Raw genomic sequence first — 18,375 nt, forward strand, 5'->3', positions numbered from 1 at the left:
CACTCATATTTCCCTTCAAAAATCGATATTTTGGTAGGAAACCTTTAAGAAACTTAAATCGCTTATAACTTCGTTAAAAAAACGTTTAAATTGCAAAATAAGCTTATATTATATTTCCCTTCAAAAATCGATATTTTGGTAGGAAAAATTGATATTTTGGTAGGAAACCTCGAAAAAACTTAAATCGCTTATAACTTCGTTAAAACACGTTTAAATTGAAAAATAAGCCTATTTTGTGATCACTTATATTCTCCTTCAGAAATCGATATTTTGGTAGGAAACCTTTAAGAAACTTAAATCGCTATTTTGTGATCACTTACATTCTCCTTCAGAAATCGATATTTTGGTAGGAAACCTCGAAAAAACTTAAATCGCTTATAACTTCGTTAAAACACGTTTAAATTGAAAAATAAGCTTATTGTGTGATCACTTATATTCTCCTTTCAGAAATCGATATTTTGGTAGGAAACTTAAATCGCTTATAACTTCGTTAAAACACGTTTAAATTGAAAAATAAGCCTATTTTGTGATCACTTATATTCTCCTTCAAAAATCGATATTTTGGTAGGAAACCTCGAAAAAACTTAAATCGCTTATAACTTCGTTAAAACACGTTTAAATTGAAAAATAAGCTTATTTTGTGATCACTTATATTCAATTCAAAAATAAGCTTATTTTGTGATCACTCATATTTCTCTTCAAAAATTGGTATTTTGCTAGGAAACCTTGAAAAAACTTAAATCGCTTATAACTTCGTTAAAACACGTTTAAATTGAAAAATAAGCTTATTTTGTGATCACTTATATTCTCCTTCAGAAATCGATATTTTGGTAGGAAACCTTTAAGAAACTTAAATCGCTTATAACTTCGTTAAAACACGTTTAAATTGAAAAATAAGCTTATTTTGTGATCACTTATATTTCCCTTCGAAAATCGATATTTTGGTAGGAAACCTTTAAGAAACTTAAATCGCTTATAACTTCGTTAAAACACGTTTAAATTGAAAAATAAGCTTATTTTGTGATCACTTATATTCTCCTTCAGAAATTGATATTTTGGTAGGAAACTTAAATCGCTTATAACTTCGTTAAAACACGTTTAAATTGAAAAATAAGCCTATTTTGTGATCACTTATATTCTCCTTCAAAAATCGATATTTTGGTAGGAAACCTCGAAAAAAATAAGCTTATTTTGTGATCACTTATATTTTCCTTCAAAAATCGGTATTTTGGTAGGAAACCTTTAAGAAACTTAAATCGCTTATAACTTCGTTAAAACACGTTTAAATTGAAAAATAAGCTTATTTTGTGATCACTTATATTCACCTTCAAAAATTGATATTTTGGTAGGAAACCTCGAAAAAACTTAAATCGCTTATAACTTCGTTAAAACACGTTTAAATTGAAAAATAAGCTTATTTTGTGATCACTTATATTCAATTCAAAAATAAGCTTATTTTGTGATCACTCATATTTCTCTTCAAAAATTGGTATTTTGCTAGGAAACCTTGAAAAAACTTAAATCGCTTATAACTTCGTTAAAACACGTTTAAATTGAAAAATAAGCTTATTTTGTGATCACTTATATTCTCCTTCAGAAATCGATATTTTGGTAGGAAACCTTTAAGAAACTTAAATCGCTTATAACTTCGTTAAAACACGTTTAAATTGAAAAATAAGCTTATTTTGTGATCACTTATATTTCCCTTCGAAAATCGATATTTTGGTAGGAAACCTTTAAGAAACTTAAATCGCTTATAACTTCGTTAAAACACGTTTAAATTGAAAAATAAGCTTATTTTGTGATCACTTATATTCACCTTCAAAAATTGATATTTTGGTAGGAAACCTCGAAAAAACTTAAATCGCTTATAACTTCGTTAAAACACGTTTAAATTGAAAAATAAGCTTATTTTGTGATCACTTATATTCTCCTTCAGAAATCGATATTTTGGTAGGAAACCTTTAAGAAACTTAAATCGCTTATAACTTCGTTAAAACACGTTTAAATTGAAAAATAAGCTTATTTTGTGATCACTTATATTTCCCTTCGAAAATCGATATTTTGGTAGGAAACCTTTAAGAAACTTAAATCGCTTATAACTTCGTTAAAACACGTTTAAATTGAAAAATAAGCTTATTTTGTGATCACTTATATTCACCTTCAAAAATTGATATTTTGGTAGGAAACCTCGAAAAAACTTAAATCGCTTATAACTTCGTTAAAACACGTTTAAATTGAAAAATAAGCTTATTTTGTGATCACTTATATTCAATTCAAAAATAAGCTTATTTTGTGATCACTCATATTTCTCTTCAAAAATTGGTATTTTGCTAGGAAACCTTGAAAAAACTTAAATCGCTTATAACTTCGTTAAAACACGTTTAAATTGAAAAACAAGCTTATTTTGTGATCACTTATATTCTCCTTCAGAAATCGATATTTTGGTAGGAAACCTTTAAGAAACTTAAATCGCTTATAACTTCGTTAAAACACGTTTAAATTGAAAAATAAGCTTATTTTGTGATCACTTATATTTCCCTTCGAAAATCGATATTTTGGTAGGAAACCTTTAAGAAACTTAAATCGCTTATAACTTCGTTAAAACACGTTTAAATTGAAAAATAAGCTTATTTTGTGATCACTTATATTCTCCTTCAGAAATTGATATTTTGGTAGGAAACTTAAATCTTATTACTTCGTTAAAACACGTTTAAATTGAAAAATAAGCTTATTTTGTGATCACTTATATTCTCCTTCAAAAATCGATATTTTGGTAGGAAACCTCGAAAAAACTTGAATCGCTTATAACTTCGTTAAAACACGTTTAAATTGAAAAATAAGCTTATTTTGTGATCACTTATATTCTCCTTCAAAAATCTATATTTTGGTAGGAAACCTTTAAGAAACTTAAATCGCTTATAACTTCGTTAAAACACGTTTAAATTGAAAAATAAGCTTATTTTGCGATCACTTATATTCTCCTTCAAAAATCGATATTTTGGTAGGAAACCTTTGAGAAACTTAAATTGCTTATAACTTCGTTAAAACACGTTTAAATTGAAAAATAAGCTTATTTTGTGATCACTTATATTTCCCTTCAAAAATATATATTTTGGTAGGAAACCTTTAAGAAACTAAAATCGCTTATAACTTCGTTAAAGCACGTTTAAATTGAAAAATAAGCTTATTTTGTGATCACTTATATTCACCTTCAAAAATTGATATTTTGGTAGGAAACCTTTAAGAAACTTAAATCGCTATTTTGTGATCACTTACATTCTCCTTCAGAAATCGATATTTTGGTAGGAAACCTCGAAAAAACTTAAATCGCTTATAACTTCGTTAAAACACGTTTAAATTGAAAAATAAGCTTATTTTGTGATCACTTATATTCTCCTTTCAGAAATCGATATTTTGGTAGGAAACTTAAATCGCTTATAACTTCGTTAAAACACGTTTAAATTGAAAAATAAGCCTATTTTGTGATCACTTATATTCTCCTTCAGAAATCGATATTTTGGTAGGAAACCTTTAAGAAACTTAAATCGCTATTTTGTGATCACTTACATTCTCCTTCAGAAATCGATATTTTGGTAGGAAACCTCGAAAAAACTTAAATCGCTTATAACTTCGTTAAAACACGTTTAAATTGAAAAATAAGCTTATTGTGTGATCACTTATATTCTCCTTTCAGAAATCGATATTTTGGTAGGAAACTTAAATAGCTTATAACTTCGTTAAAACACGTTTAAATTGAAAAATAAGCCTATTTTGTGATCACTTATATTCTCCTTCAAAAATCGATATTTTGGTAGGAAACCTCGAAAAAAATAAGCTTATTTTGTGATCACTTATATTTTCCTTCAAAAATCGGTATTTTGGTAGGAAACCTTTAAGAAACTTAAATCGCTTATAACTTCGTTAAAACACGTTTAAATTGAAAAATAAGCTTATTTTGTGATCACTTATATTCACCTTCAAAAATTGATATTTTGGTAGGAAACCTCGAAAAAACTTAAATCGCTTATAACTTCGTTAAAACACGTTAAAATTGAAAAATAAGCTTATTTTGTGATCACTTATATTCTCCTTCAACAATCGGTATTTTGGTAGGAAACCTTTAAGAAACTTAAATCGCTTATAACTTCGTTAAAACACGTTTAAATTGAAAAATAAGCTTATTTTGTGATCACTTATATTCTCCTTCAAAAATCGCTTATAACTTCGTTAAAACACGTTTAAGTTGAAAAATAAGCTTATTTTGGGATCCATTATATTCACCTTCAAAAATTGATATTTTGGTAGGAAACCTCGAAAAAACTTAAATCGCTTATAACTTCGTTAAAACACGTTTAAATTGAAAAATAAGCTTATTTTGTGATCACTTATATTCACCTTCAAAAATTGATATTTTGGTAGGAAACCTCGAAAAAACTTAAATCGCGTATAACTTCGTTAAAACACGTTTAAATTGAAAAATAAGCTTATTTTGTGATCACTTATATTCTCCTTCAGAAATCGATATTTTGCTAGGAAACCTTTAAGAAACTTAAATCGCTTATAACTTCTTTAAAACACGTTTAAATTGAAAAATAAGCTTATTTTGTGATCACTTATATTCTCATTCAGAAGTCGATATTTTGGTAGGAAACCTTTAAGAAACTTAAATCGCTTATAACTTCGTTAAAACACGTTTAAATTGAAAAATAAGCTTATTTTGTGATCAAAAATCGATATTTTGGTAGGAAACCTTGAAAAAACTTAAATCGCTTATAACTTCGTTAAAACACGTTTAAATTGAAAAATAAGCTTATTTTGTGATCACTTATATTCTCCTTCAAAAATTGATATTTTGGTAGGAAACCTTTAAGAAACTTAAATCGCTTATAACTTCGTTAAAACACGTTTAAATTGAAAAATAAGCTTATTTTGTGATCAAAAATCGATATTTTGGTAGGAAACCTTGAAAAAACTTAAATCGCTTATAACTTCGTTAAAACATGTTTAAATTAAAAAATAAGCTTATTTTGTGATCACTTATATTCTCATTCAGAAGTCGATATTTTGGTAGAAAACCTTTAAGAAACTTAAATCGCTTATAACTTCGTTAAAACACGTTTAAATTGAAAAATAAGCTTATTTTGTGATCACTTATAATTCCTTCAGAAATCGATATTTTGGTAGGAAACCTTTAAGAAAATTAAATCGCTTATAACTTCGTTAAAACACGTTTAAATTGAATAATAAGCTTATTTTGTGATCACCCTTCAAAAATTTGTATTATGCTAGGAGACCTTTAAGAAACTTAAATCGCTTATAACTTCGTTAAAACACGTTTAAATTGAAAAATAAGCTTATAACTAAGTTAAAACACGTTTAAATTGAAAAATAAGCTTATTTTGTGATCACTTCAAAAATCGATATTTTGCTAGGAAACCTTTAAGAAACTTAAATCGCTTATAACTTCGTTAAAACACGTTTAAATTGAAAAATAAGCTTATTTTGTGATCAAAAATCGATATTTTGGTAGGAAACCTTGAAAAAACTTAAATCGCTTATAACTTCGTTAAAACACGTTTCAATTAAAAAATAAGCTTATTTTGTGATCACTTATATTCTCCTTCAGAAGTCGATATTTTGGTAGGAAACCTTTAAGAAACTTAAATCGCTTATAACTTCGTTAAAACACGTTTAAATTGAAAAATAAGCTTATTTTGTGATCACTTATAATTCCTTCAGAAACCGATATTTTGCTAGGAGACCTTTAAGAAACTTAAATCGCTTATAACTTCGTTAAAACACGTTTAAATTGAAAAATAAGCTTATTTTGTGATTCAAAAATTTATATTTTGCTAGGAAACCTTTAAGAAACTTAAATCGCTTATAACTTCGTTAAAACACGTTTAAATTGAAAAATAAGCTTATAACTAAGTTAAAACACGTTTAAATTGAAAAATAAGCTTATTTTGTGATCACTTCAAAAATCGATATTTTGCTAGGAAACCTTTAAGAAACTTAAATCGCTTATAACTTCGTTAAAACACGTTTAAATTGAAAAATAAGCTTATTTTGTGATCACTTATATTCTCCTTCAAAAATCGATATTTGGGTAGGAAACCTTGAAGAAAGTTTAATAGCATATAACTCTGTCAAAACACGTTTAAATTGAAAAATAACCTTATTTTGTGATCACTTATATTCTCCTTCAAAAATTGGTATTTTGCTAGGAAACCTTGAAAAAACTTAAATCGCTTATAACTTCGTTAAAACACGTTTAAAATGAAAAATAAGCTTGAAAAAACTTAAATCGCTTATAACTTCGTTAAAACACGTTAAAATTGAAAAATAAGCTTATTTTGTGATCACTTATATTCTACTTCAAAAATCGATATTTTGGTAGGAAACCTTTAAGAAACTTGAAATCTCTTATAACTTCGTTAAAACACGTTTAAATTGAAAAAATAAGCTTATTTTGTGATCATTTATATACTCCTTCAAAAATTGATATTTTGGTAGGAAACTTTGAACAAAACTTAAATCGCTTATAACTTCGTTAAAACACGTTTAAATTGAAAAATAAGCTTATTTTGTGATCACTTATATTCTACTTCAAAAATCGATATTTTGGTAGGAAACCTTTAAGAAACTTAAATCGCTTATAACTTCGTTAAAACGCGTCTAAATTGAAAAGATAAGCTTTTTGAAGGAGAATAAAAGTGATCACAAAATAATATTATTTTTCAATTTAAACGTGTTTTAACGAAGTTATAAGCCATTTTAGTTTTTTCAGGGTTTTCGGTCAAAATATCGGTTTTTGAAGGAGAATATAAGTGAACACAAAATAAGCTTTTTGAAGGAGAATATAAGTGAACACAAAATAAGCTTTTCAATTTAAACGTGTTTTGACAGAGTTATATGCTATTAAACTTTCTTCAAGGTTTGCTACCAAAACGCGATTTTAGCATTTTTTCAGGATTTTCAATTAAAATATCGGTTTTTGGAGATAAATACAGAACAAGCCTATTTTTCAATTTAAACGTGTTTTAATGAAGTTAAAATCGATTGTAATTTTTTCCACGTTTTCCGTCAAAATATCGATTTTTTAAAAGAAATATGAGTGGTCACAAAATAAACTTTTTTCAATTTAAACGTGTTTTAACGAAGTTATAAGCGATTTCAGCTTCTTTAAGGTTTTCGACCATTTACAAAAGGTACTTTTTGAATTTTCTATAATACTAATTTTAGAAACGTGAAATTAAGTGAGCGAGAAATAACACAAATATTTATGTATCTACAAATACATTCTACGAGTATATTTCTCTCCTTATATATATAATTAAATCTTAAACAACCTTTTTACTAATTCACAATTTAATATTCATTTGAAATTCAATACTTTAATGGATTTTTTAACCACTTTTGGCTCGCATCTCTTTAATAAAGCTTATTAACTCCCATAACCCTATTACATTTCTTCAAATGCTTTGCGTTCATATTTGTGGGCATTTCATGTATTTTCCGCTTTCAACCTTTGGTGAAAATCAAGTGAAACATTTTATGCACAATCAATTTTCTTTTTAGCAAATTTAATTCGTCATAAAAGTACTTTCGTACAAAAAAAAATTGACTTTATTCATTAAAATTGCATTAAAAAAAAAAAGTGAGAAAATTTACACAAAAAGTCAAAAAGGAATTCCTTTAAAAAGAAAAATAGCAAATATTTCTTTATATACATGACGTTAGAAGAAAAAAAGGAATGAAAATAGAAAATCCACTTGAGTCAAAGAAAATTACTTTAATTCGTTGTGATTGTAAAGCAATCACAAGCAGTTTTTATTTTTTCGCACACATACATATGTATGTACATCGGAAATGTAAGCCCAGCAGTTCTGAAAGTCATTGCGAGTGTTAAAAATGTATGCCAGTGGATTAAACGGGAAACTGATTATAAATACAGCTACACAAACTGCAGGTTTAATTTTACAAGATATGTATGTGCCTCCAAGTATTTGTGAAGGTGGGTGTTTATATGACAGATATCAAGTGTCAATTGTGTATGTGTGACCTTTCTGCAAATTCAATTTGTCGCCTTTATTTTGTAGATTTTTTATATTTATTTTTCAAAATTGAGTGCAAATATTTTTATTAGCTTCTTATATTAGAAGAACATTCGTTTTATTTTTTTTTATAAGATTTTACATTTTTGTTGTGAAATAACTTTATTGATAACAAAATATGATTTAGTTGGGATATATGCTAAAGGAACCTTTTTAGCAAGAATGAAAATTGTTTAACGTTTACTTAAAATTTATAGCAACTACTAGCTATACCCAGTGTGCTTTGCTACCCTAAAAGCAATGTAAATAAAACAACACTTTACGATTTTGAAAATTCTAACTATAATAGATTTCCAGATATATATATTTTTTAAATATTGGGGATGTCACGCAAATTATTGCAAGTTCGCCAATTTTTCCAAACTTTAATTTAGGTTTTAATGTAATTAATAATTTCTAAGATATAAGAAATTTTGTATTTAATTCATATGGGAGATCCCAAGATCCCATTGATAATCCGCCCATTTTTCTCTAAATGTTCACATAAATGTCGAAGTTTTTCATGTAAAATTTTCTAGTTCTTATATTTTTTCAGATATATGAATTTTTTATTTAATTCATATGGGAGGTTCCAATTTGCAAATCCGCCAATATATTACCCAAATGTTCACATTGACTCTAATAGTTTCCCAGACATACGATTTTTTTCTACTTATGGGAGGTTCCAACCCTAATGATAGTCCTCCTATTTTCCCCAAAATGTTCAAAGAAATGTTAAATTTCATCGTGCAAAATTTGAAGATTTTAGGTCTATTAGTTTATCAGACAAACGACAACGCCAATTTATTTACATGGATGTTAAAGTTTTTCTTGCAAAATTAGAGGATTTTAGATCTAATAGTTTTTCAAATATACGAATTTTTCTATTTACTTCATATGGGGGGTTTCTAGTCCCCCTGATAAAAGTCCGCCCTTTTTCCCCAAAATGTTCAGATGAATATTAAAGTTTTTCTTGCAAAATTTTAAGAAGCTAGCTCTATTAGTATCCCAGATAAACGAATTTTTGTATATTTTATTAATATGGGAGGAGGAACGCCACCCCCCATTGGTAGTCCGCCAATTTATTACACAAAATGTTTACATGGATGCTAAAGTTCTTCATGGAAAATTTGAAGGTTATAACTCTAATAGTTTCCCAGATAAGCGAATTTTTGTATTTAATTTATATGGGGGTGCCACGCCCTCTACTGCTAGTACGCCCCCTTTTTCCTTAAATAATCATATTGATCCTAAAGTGGGTCCTACAAAATTTGAGGACTCTATCTGTTATATTTTCTCAGATATACTGATTTAAGATTTTCTTCATATGGAAGGTGCCACGCCCACTATCGCCATTCCGCCCATTTTATCCAAAAATATTTTTATGGATTTCAAAGTTGTCCATAAAAAATTTGGGGACTCCAACTCTTGCAGTTTCTGAGATATGCGACTTTTAATACTTATTTTGAATGTGGGCGTGTGGACGTCGCCCACTTGAAATTTTGAAGTAAAAATTAGCCTATTGTTCCTTCCAGACATACAGGACTGTGAAAATTTCAGAAAAATCGCTCCAGCCGTTTAGCTGTCTATAAAGTCCAAACAAACATACAAACACACATTCATTTTTATATATATAGATTAGGGTTTACCGTGGACCACTTTTATAAGTTTTGGTCTCGGTACAATATGTTAACAGAAATTTCTGCAATCTCTTCCAAAGGGGTCTCAAATATTACCTATATTAATACGTATCGATTGATAGGTATTCCTACATGAGATTCTTAAAAAGGTTGTTCCTCGGGGCACTATTATATCATGTCAAATGACCCAACTTTTGAAACCGATATCTTGCGATCGAGAAGAAATTGCAGCAATGTTTGTCATATCAGTTAGTAGTTTGCACATAGAGGGCGTGTTACCCTCCTTACAGAATAATTAAGAACATATTGGGCGTTCTAAAATGCATTACAATTATTCGATATCGACTTTGCAATTTCAGAATTATTTCCCTAAAGTTCAATTTTACATAGAAAATAGGCGTTTTTGTTCCCCTTCTTAGTTTGAGATCGGAACACAAACAAAAAATTATAAACGCCTAAAAAGACATCCGTTGTATCCTACTTTGCCGGCCCCTAACTACGACCCTGGTGGTCCCCTGAGTTTTAAATTCAAACCCTAAACTCGACAACACTTCCTCTTTCATTAGTATCTGACAAACCGTTTAGAAACTATATAATTATTTTCGTCTTTTTTTATTTCGGTAACATTGTGCGTCCTTCGACCTTTTTTAATAAAAATAGCTCGAGCCCTATTTTTTTTTCAGAAAATATTCACTTTTTTCAATATTTTCAAGGAATGAGTAGCAAATAAATATATAAACAAGTGTTATATTCGGCTATGCCGAATCTTATATACAAACCATCAAACCTCGTTTGACTGGAATGAAACTTACTTATGTCGAATTTCATATATATACTCATATTTTTAGGCCAGTTATAAGCGTTAAAGTAATTTTCTGAAGGGGACCTTATATAGGGGGGTAGGGTCAATTATGGGTCGATCCTCATAAAATTTGGTAGACAGAATTTGGTTCGTATTAAATTTATTTGTGTTGAATTTCATCGCTACACTCGTATTTTTAAGCCATTAATGAGCGTTGCAGTCATTTTCTGAAGGGGACCTTATATGGGGGGTAGGGTCAATCATGGACCGATCCTCATAAAGTTGTTTAGATAGATTTTGACTCGTATGAAACTTACTTATGTCGAATTTCATCTACATACTAGTATTTTTAAGCCAGTAATAAGCATTAAAGTCACTTTCTGAAGGGGACCTTATATGGGGAGTAGGGTCAATTGTGGACCGATCCTCATAAAATTTTGCACAGTGATTTTGGATCATCGAATTTCATCGCTATATTCGTATTTTTAAACAAGTTATGACTGTTAAAGCTGCTTTTCGAGAGTCCACTTGTATGGGGGCTATCCTAAAACGTGGACCGATATTGCCTATTTTCAATACCAAACAAACCTTACCTATAAGAAATGTTTATGTGAAATTTCAAATGTCTAGCTCTTTCCATTCGGACTCTATCGTGCTTTCAACAGACAGACAGACGGACGGACAGACGTGGCTTGATCGTCTTAGAAGACCCAGAATATATACTTTTGTGGGTCTATTTCGATGTGTTACAAACGGAATGACAAAATCAATATACCCCCCATCTTTTTTGATGGTGGGTATAAAAACATCTTAAACTCTACTATGCTGAGTTTTTATAAAAATGTAGGCAGTAGATTGTATTATTTTTTAATGATTTAAGAAATTTAAAAAATTTTATATATTAAGTTTTTTATTAACATTATTTTTTGGCATTTAGGTTCAAAACAATAGTGTGTAATTAATAATTATTTACTTTATAGAAATTTATTTATTCTGCATACAAATTTAAAATCGCATAAATATTTAAATCAAAAATTGCATAACTTCATGTCATCATCAGTGGGACGAACGCACGAGTCTTTCTACAACATATGTTGCACATAGTTTTCATTAACGTAACGCCAAGAACAACAGCAGCAAAAAAGCTGAAAACACGCACTCGTTGTTACACATTTTTGCAACAATTAAAAACACGTAAATAAAACGTACAACATTTACTCAAAATTGTCCATTTGAATATAATTGATTCAGTTATTTTTTATTCCTTTGCTTTAAATATTCATTACAACACAAAAAAATTTACATTTTCACAGTTTTGTAATTAAAGAAATTTGCATAAAAGTTTTTTCTTTCTTTGTGGAAAAAACTTCAAGGCATTCTTTCATGCAACTTTGAAAGAAACTCAAAATTCAAACAGAATTGCATTCACATATTATGTAATTAAAACAATCACCAGATAATATCAAACTCAGTCACTCAGTCCTTTAGTTTGACAGTGGCAGGCTGCTAGGCTTTCTTTTAATTGTTGCAGTAATAATTAAACTGTGTGCAACTAAACCAAAACTAGGGATTTGTAGCCTTCTATTAAAGGTCATTAAGTTTGCTGCTCCAAATATCAGGAGCTGTAATTCATGCTAATAAAAATTTTGTTTTACGCTTCCTTCCGTCATTATTAAGGCATCAAAGGAAGTTTACGCTTTTTCATTATAAAAGTTTATGTGGCGTATATATCCGCCAATTTGTCAACGTTCTAGATTTTTTCAAATGATATCAATTCTGTGACAACAAGGAACAAGTAGTATAAGTTTTAAAGTTTTAAATTCCAATAAAAAATATTATTTACATATGAAAAATGGTTGGAAATGGTACTTTTGAATTATTGTAATCAAAAGTTTATTTGTGACAAACATATATTTATTTGTTGTAATCATATACATATGTATGTGATCGCGACAATCATTTGTATGATAAATTCAACAAAATTTGATTGCGACAACTAAAAATATAAATATATCCGATCTTTGATAACAAATTGATAACCACAGCAGGAAGTTGTGTATATAGTTTTCAAAAATACAAAAGCCTTTTTTTGCATAACTCCAATTATTCTCTTTTACATTATTGTCATAGAATTGTTGAAGTTTATGAACTAACATTTTATTAAGTATACTGCTGCCACCTAAACAAGTATACTGCTGCCAAGGAACAAGTAGTATAAGTTTTAAAGTTTTAAATTCCAATAAAAAATATTATTTACATATGAAAAATGGTTGGAAATGGTACTTTTGAATTATTGTAATCAAAAGTTTATTTGTGACAAACATATATTTATTTGTTGTAATCATATACATATGTATGTGATCGCGACAATCATTTGTATGCGACAACTAAAAATATAAATATATCCGATCTTTGATAACAAATTGATAACCACAGCAGGAAGTTGTGTATATAGTTTTCAAAAATACAAAAGCCTTTTTTTGCATAACTCCAATTATTCTCTTTTACATTATTGTCATAGAATTGTTGAAGTTTATGAACTAACATTTTATTAAGTATACTGCTGCCACCTAAACAGCAAAATTTTACAAAAAATATTTGTTTTTTGATTGCATAGATAGACAATACAAATTTCTTTTATTTGTGGTTTATTAAATATTTAATAAAGGCTATTTAGCACTAAATATCAAATGTTATAGAAAACTACTTAAACTGACCACAAACAAGGAATCTCCAATAAAATACAGTTTATGTATGTTTATGTATGTAAGTGGTATCAGTAGTCATCATTCATAGTATTAGATTATTTACAATACGTAATTTGTAGTTAATAAAGATTAAAACTATTACATATGGCTTCGAAACATGAACATTAAGAGGGAAACCTCAAAGTTTTTATAATGAAATCCCGCGAGATTTTAACTGAAACGCTACAAAGTATTGATACGTAAAACATTAAGAACAATTTAAGCGGAAAACTCATATGATAATCACCGAAAGATAATCGGTAAAACAAATTCGTATATTGGACAACAAAACCCATACAAAATATCGAATCTATCTTTTCTTCTTGTATACATATGTAATTTTCGACATCAAGGGAGATTTTAGGTAAAGTAAAAGAAATGAACTTAAGATAATTTGCAGGCACAGTGGGATGAAATAAAAAATATGGTCTCAACTTCAACTGAACGAAATCCCTTGAAATTCGGGAATATTCAGGTATTCAATTCTAGTTTAGTTCTAGTTCAGTTCTAGTTCAGTTCTAGTTCAGTTCTAGTTCAGTTCTAGTTCAGTTCTAGTTCAGTTCTAGTTCAGTTCTAGTTCAGTTCTAGATCAGTTCTAGTTCAGTTCTAGTTCAGTTCTAGTTCAGTTCTAGTTCAGTTCTAGTTCAGTTCTAGTTCAGTTCTAGTTCAGTTCTAGTTCAGTTCTAATTCAGTTCTAGTTCAGTTCTAGTTCAGTTCTAGTTCAGTTCTAGTTCAGTTCTAGTTCAGTTTTAGTTCAGTTCTAGTTCAGTTCTAGTTCAGTTCTAGTTCAGATCTAGTTCAGTTCTACTTCAGTTCTACTTCAGTTCTAGTTCAGTTCTAGTTAAGTTCTAGTTCAGTTCTATTTCAGTTCTATTTTTTATCTCTTATCAAAAATGGATCTATTCGGGATCAAATTTTGTTATAGTTTTTGTGTCGGTTGACCAATAAATCGACTAACACTAAACTTCCTGCAGAAGTCCTCCAACCCACTGTACCTTACATTACAACATGTATGAGTGAGTACTCTTACAGGTAGAAAAAGATAATATGTCATATGTGAGGGCAACAATGAAAAATTCAATACTTATTGAAAAATATTAATGCAAGATAAAAGCAAATCGAAAACTAAACAACAACGATAACGAAAAAAAGGAAAAATCAAACTAGACACTCACATTCGTCAAGAAACATGCAACACAATAGGAAAACAGCCAAGGATATTTGAAAATATTGTATATTGTGTGTATGTTTGCCTGTGGACAAAAAAACTTGCGGTTGAAAGACAACAATCCGCTTAAAGCATTTGGGTGGCAAATTGCTGCTACCACCTTGAAATACATATAACTAGGTGGCATCAGGACCCTGCCAGCAACTCAACTAACTTTAAATGCATTAAAAGCTGACTTTTTCATCAACTAGTTATGGTTGATTCTTGGATTATTTTTAATGGAGCCAACTGACTATTTTAACATGGCGATGTCCTACGCAGTAGTCAATTGTCCGACTCTGCATGACTTTTCAACTAGCTTAAAGTTAGTTACTAAAAAATTAGCTTAAAGGTAACTCTTTATTAACTAACTTAAAGTTAGTTGCAGAAAAGTCAAGTAATAGTTTTCTTTTGTATTCCCTACTGTATTAATTAATTAAATTTTAATTAAATATATTTAAAAATTAACTACTAGTTATCTAAATTACATTTCGCTTTAATACAAGTTATGATATTAGTTCGTTAAAATTAATAGACATCAGTTTTCTGCAGGGGAACTAATAATAACACCGGTATCCATACAATTATGAATGATTTGTTCATTATTTCCATGTTTCCCATTGATCAAAATCTAAAATAAATTTTAAAATGTTATGTGTAATGTTAACTGTTAATGTATTATATTTACAGTAGTGATCGGCAGAATTTATAATTTAGGGACCGAGTTTTGAAATATTTAACCTTTTATAATTAATTTTTCCAATTTACTGACTCTAATTTCACAACGTATACAAGAAAATGAAAAAATGTAAAACAAAATTCCAAATAATAAAGAAACATGAGAAAACATGTCGAAACAAAATGCTCTCCAGATAATTTTGGGGTACTCCCGCATTATATGATAGTTAGCTTGTAGCTAGTCTTTAAAAGTCGGTTGTTTACGTTAATAAATACCAAATTTTGGAACATTTCTGCATTACATTGTTGTTCGTTTATAGTCAGTCTACTATAGTTAACAAATAAAATCATAATAATAGAGAAACAAGAGAAAACATGTTGAAATACAATTAATTCTCTCCAGATAATTTTGAGGCACTTCTGCATTACATTATAGTTAGCTTGTAGTTAGTATTTAAAAGTCGGTTCTTTACGTTGCCAAATACAAAATTTAGGGACAGCTCTGCATTACATTGTAGTTAGCTTATAGTCAGTCTGTAAAAGTAAACTAGAAGTGAATTTTTCTCGTAGTCGACTACAAAATTGCTGGCAGGGGATATAGAGTCAAAATATATAATATATGTACATACATTCGTATTCTGTGTGTTTACTACCATATGTTTTTTTCTGTAGTTTTTGTTCTCTTTTCTATAAGTCTTTAAGTCCTGGCCACAGGAGGGTATATATTTTTTTTTGGTACAACTACTATTGTGTTCAGTAATTACACTATTGTTGTTGAAGTTGTAAACACAGACTCACATATACAAACGTTCGCACGCATTCATATACAAAGTCCTTTTAAATACTATAGTTATGTAATGACATTTTGAAAGATTTCTAAAGCAAAATAGAAGCACATAAAACTTTTCTAAACAAATAATAGTCTAAGTAGATAATAATTTTGATTTCATAAATGTGATTGAAAAAAATATATATTTATTTTAAAATAGTTTGTATTAGAAAAAAACTGTGATTTATTCTTTTAAAAAGAAATTTATATTTCCGAATATTTTTGTTGCTTGTTACTTTTTTTCAGATTATTTTGGAAAAGAGGAAGTTGAATTTCCAATTACTTTGATATATTTAAAAATGTTGATTTTATATTGGATTATATAAATTATGTCGTTCAAATGACAAATTTTTCGAAGCTTTTGAAGTTATGAAAGGAAGAGAAAAACAAGTTAGTCAGAAGAGAAAAACATGTTAGTCATAGTTGAATCAGTTGTTCTAACATTATTACAAGAAATTCAACTATATTATGGTCACTTGAAACATATATTTAGTTGTCGCAACTATATTATGAAAATGAAAAATTTCTTATTTCTGTTGTAGATAAAAATTATTAAATGATTTCTTTAAAAATATTTAGGTATACCTGCAATACCTATTTGACACTTCTCAAATTTTTGTTCATTTCTAATTAATGATTATTAACATCCTGAACTACATCATACTTTAGTCGCAAAGAACAGTTTTTGTTGCTCTACATTTTAGCTACCAATTAAGTTTGGCGTCATTTGTATTAATAATTAACTTTTTTTGCAATAATTATCAACGACATTACAACCTTGTTAAAATACTACTAAATCCTTTTAATTAAGGCACATAAAATTAATAATGATTAGACTTAAATGCTTTTTACAACAACCAGCTACTTACTCCATAAAATAATAAAAATTTACATACAAAAACTATTTTATAAAATACTATGTAGTAAAAAGGGGGATATATTGCAAAATGCACGCAGTAAAATTCTACGCACTTTTCACAAGTTTAAAAACCACAAGGTAAAAATGTTGTGTAACACTTTATTATAAAAAAAATCATTCACTCTCGTGTATCTATATGTAATAACCATGTTATGTAACCTCTTGTATTTTATACATTTTATTTGGAACCAATTTAGGTTTGAGTAATTTTCTGCGTCATTTAATTAAGCTGTTTCAACGCCTTGTTAAGAGGGATATAAAATCGTATTAATGTTTCAAATTGTAGGGTGATTTATGTATAATGTTTAAGTTAGTATGTATGTGTTGGTTAGAGGGTATGTGGAAGCAGTATTTAACTTATTATAAACATGTGCTCAGCTTGTCTGTCAAAATATGTCTCTAATGACAGATAGCTGTCAAATAAATAGAGATAGAAGGCAATAATATTAAGAAAAATTTCATTGTAACTGGTGTTTAACAGGATTTATATTATTATTGTGTCTGTGTGTGCGTGTGTGGGTAAGATATTGTAGGCGTTTAGAAGTTTTAGGTTTAGTTTACCAAATAGGAATTAATTAATATTATGTTAGATTAACAAAATTGTTTGTGAATTCTTATAACTATTACCAGTAATATACATATAAACAAAATTATGTTTTTGAACTTTTTTCAAAGAAAATTTTTATGTCGGGAATTAATTAGTTAAATTAGGGTTTTATATGAATTTTCACCAGAAGATTCCATGAATTTAAATTTTTAAGAAAATAATATTGTTCCATTTCCATTGACAATTTTTACAACACATACATACATCTTCTATTTCCCAATAAAAAAACAATTTCCAAAGAAGCGAAAAAAGTATAGAATTTACTCTATAGAAGTACTGAAAAAGACCTGAAGAAGTGATGATTTTAACCCAGGCTTGTCATAAGAGGAATGTTTTTTTTTATTTGATTCCAAATTGACTACATCTGAAGTCATTCTCAAGAAGTAATTTTTATGTTCTTTTTTGGAAGTTATTTGGAAGTGATATAAAGGAATTACACACATTTAATATAAAACCGCAAAATAACATTTTTTAACTCAAAAAAATGTCAGTAATAAATATATCTTCAGTTTAGACTTTAGAAATCAATAAACAACACTTCTACAGATTCTAAAAAAATTCACTTAGTGCTAATTTTGAAGTGATGATAAATGTAATTCTTTTGTAGGTACATCTTTTTTTTTTGCTGGGTTAAACATAATTTTCTTCTAGTATTATTTTTTTAAAGAAAATTTTTTTGTTACAAAAAATATCTTTTTATAGAAAATCTATGATAAATTTTAATTTTGTAGAAAATTTATGATAAATTTGTTTTTGTTATATAATATTTTTTTTTAAAGAAAAATTGTCGAAAATTTTTCTTTTTATAAAAATATTTCCACAAATTTAATAGAAAATGTGGGATAAA

Source organism: Lucilia sericata, unplaced genomic scaffold, assembly GCF_015586225.1.
Source record: "Lucilia sericata isolate MDLA Ls3-8-SP2 unplaced genomic scaffold, ASM1558622v1 Contig000022F_arrow, whole genome shotgun sequence".
Taxonomy (NCBI): Eukaryota; Metazoa; Arthropoda; class Insecta; order Diptera; family Calliphoridae; genus Lucilia; species Lucilia sericata.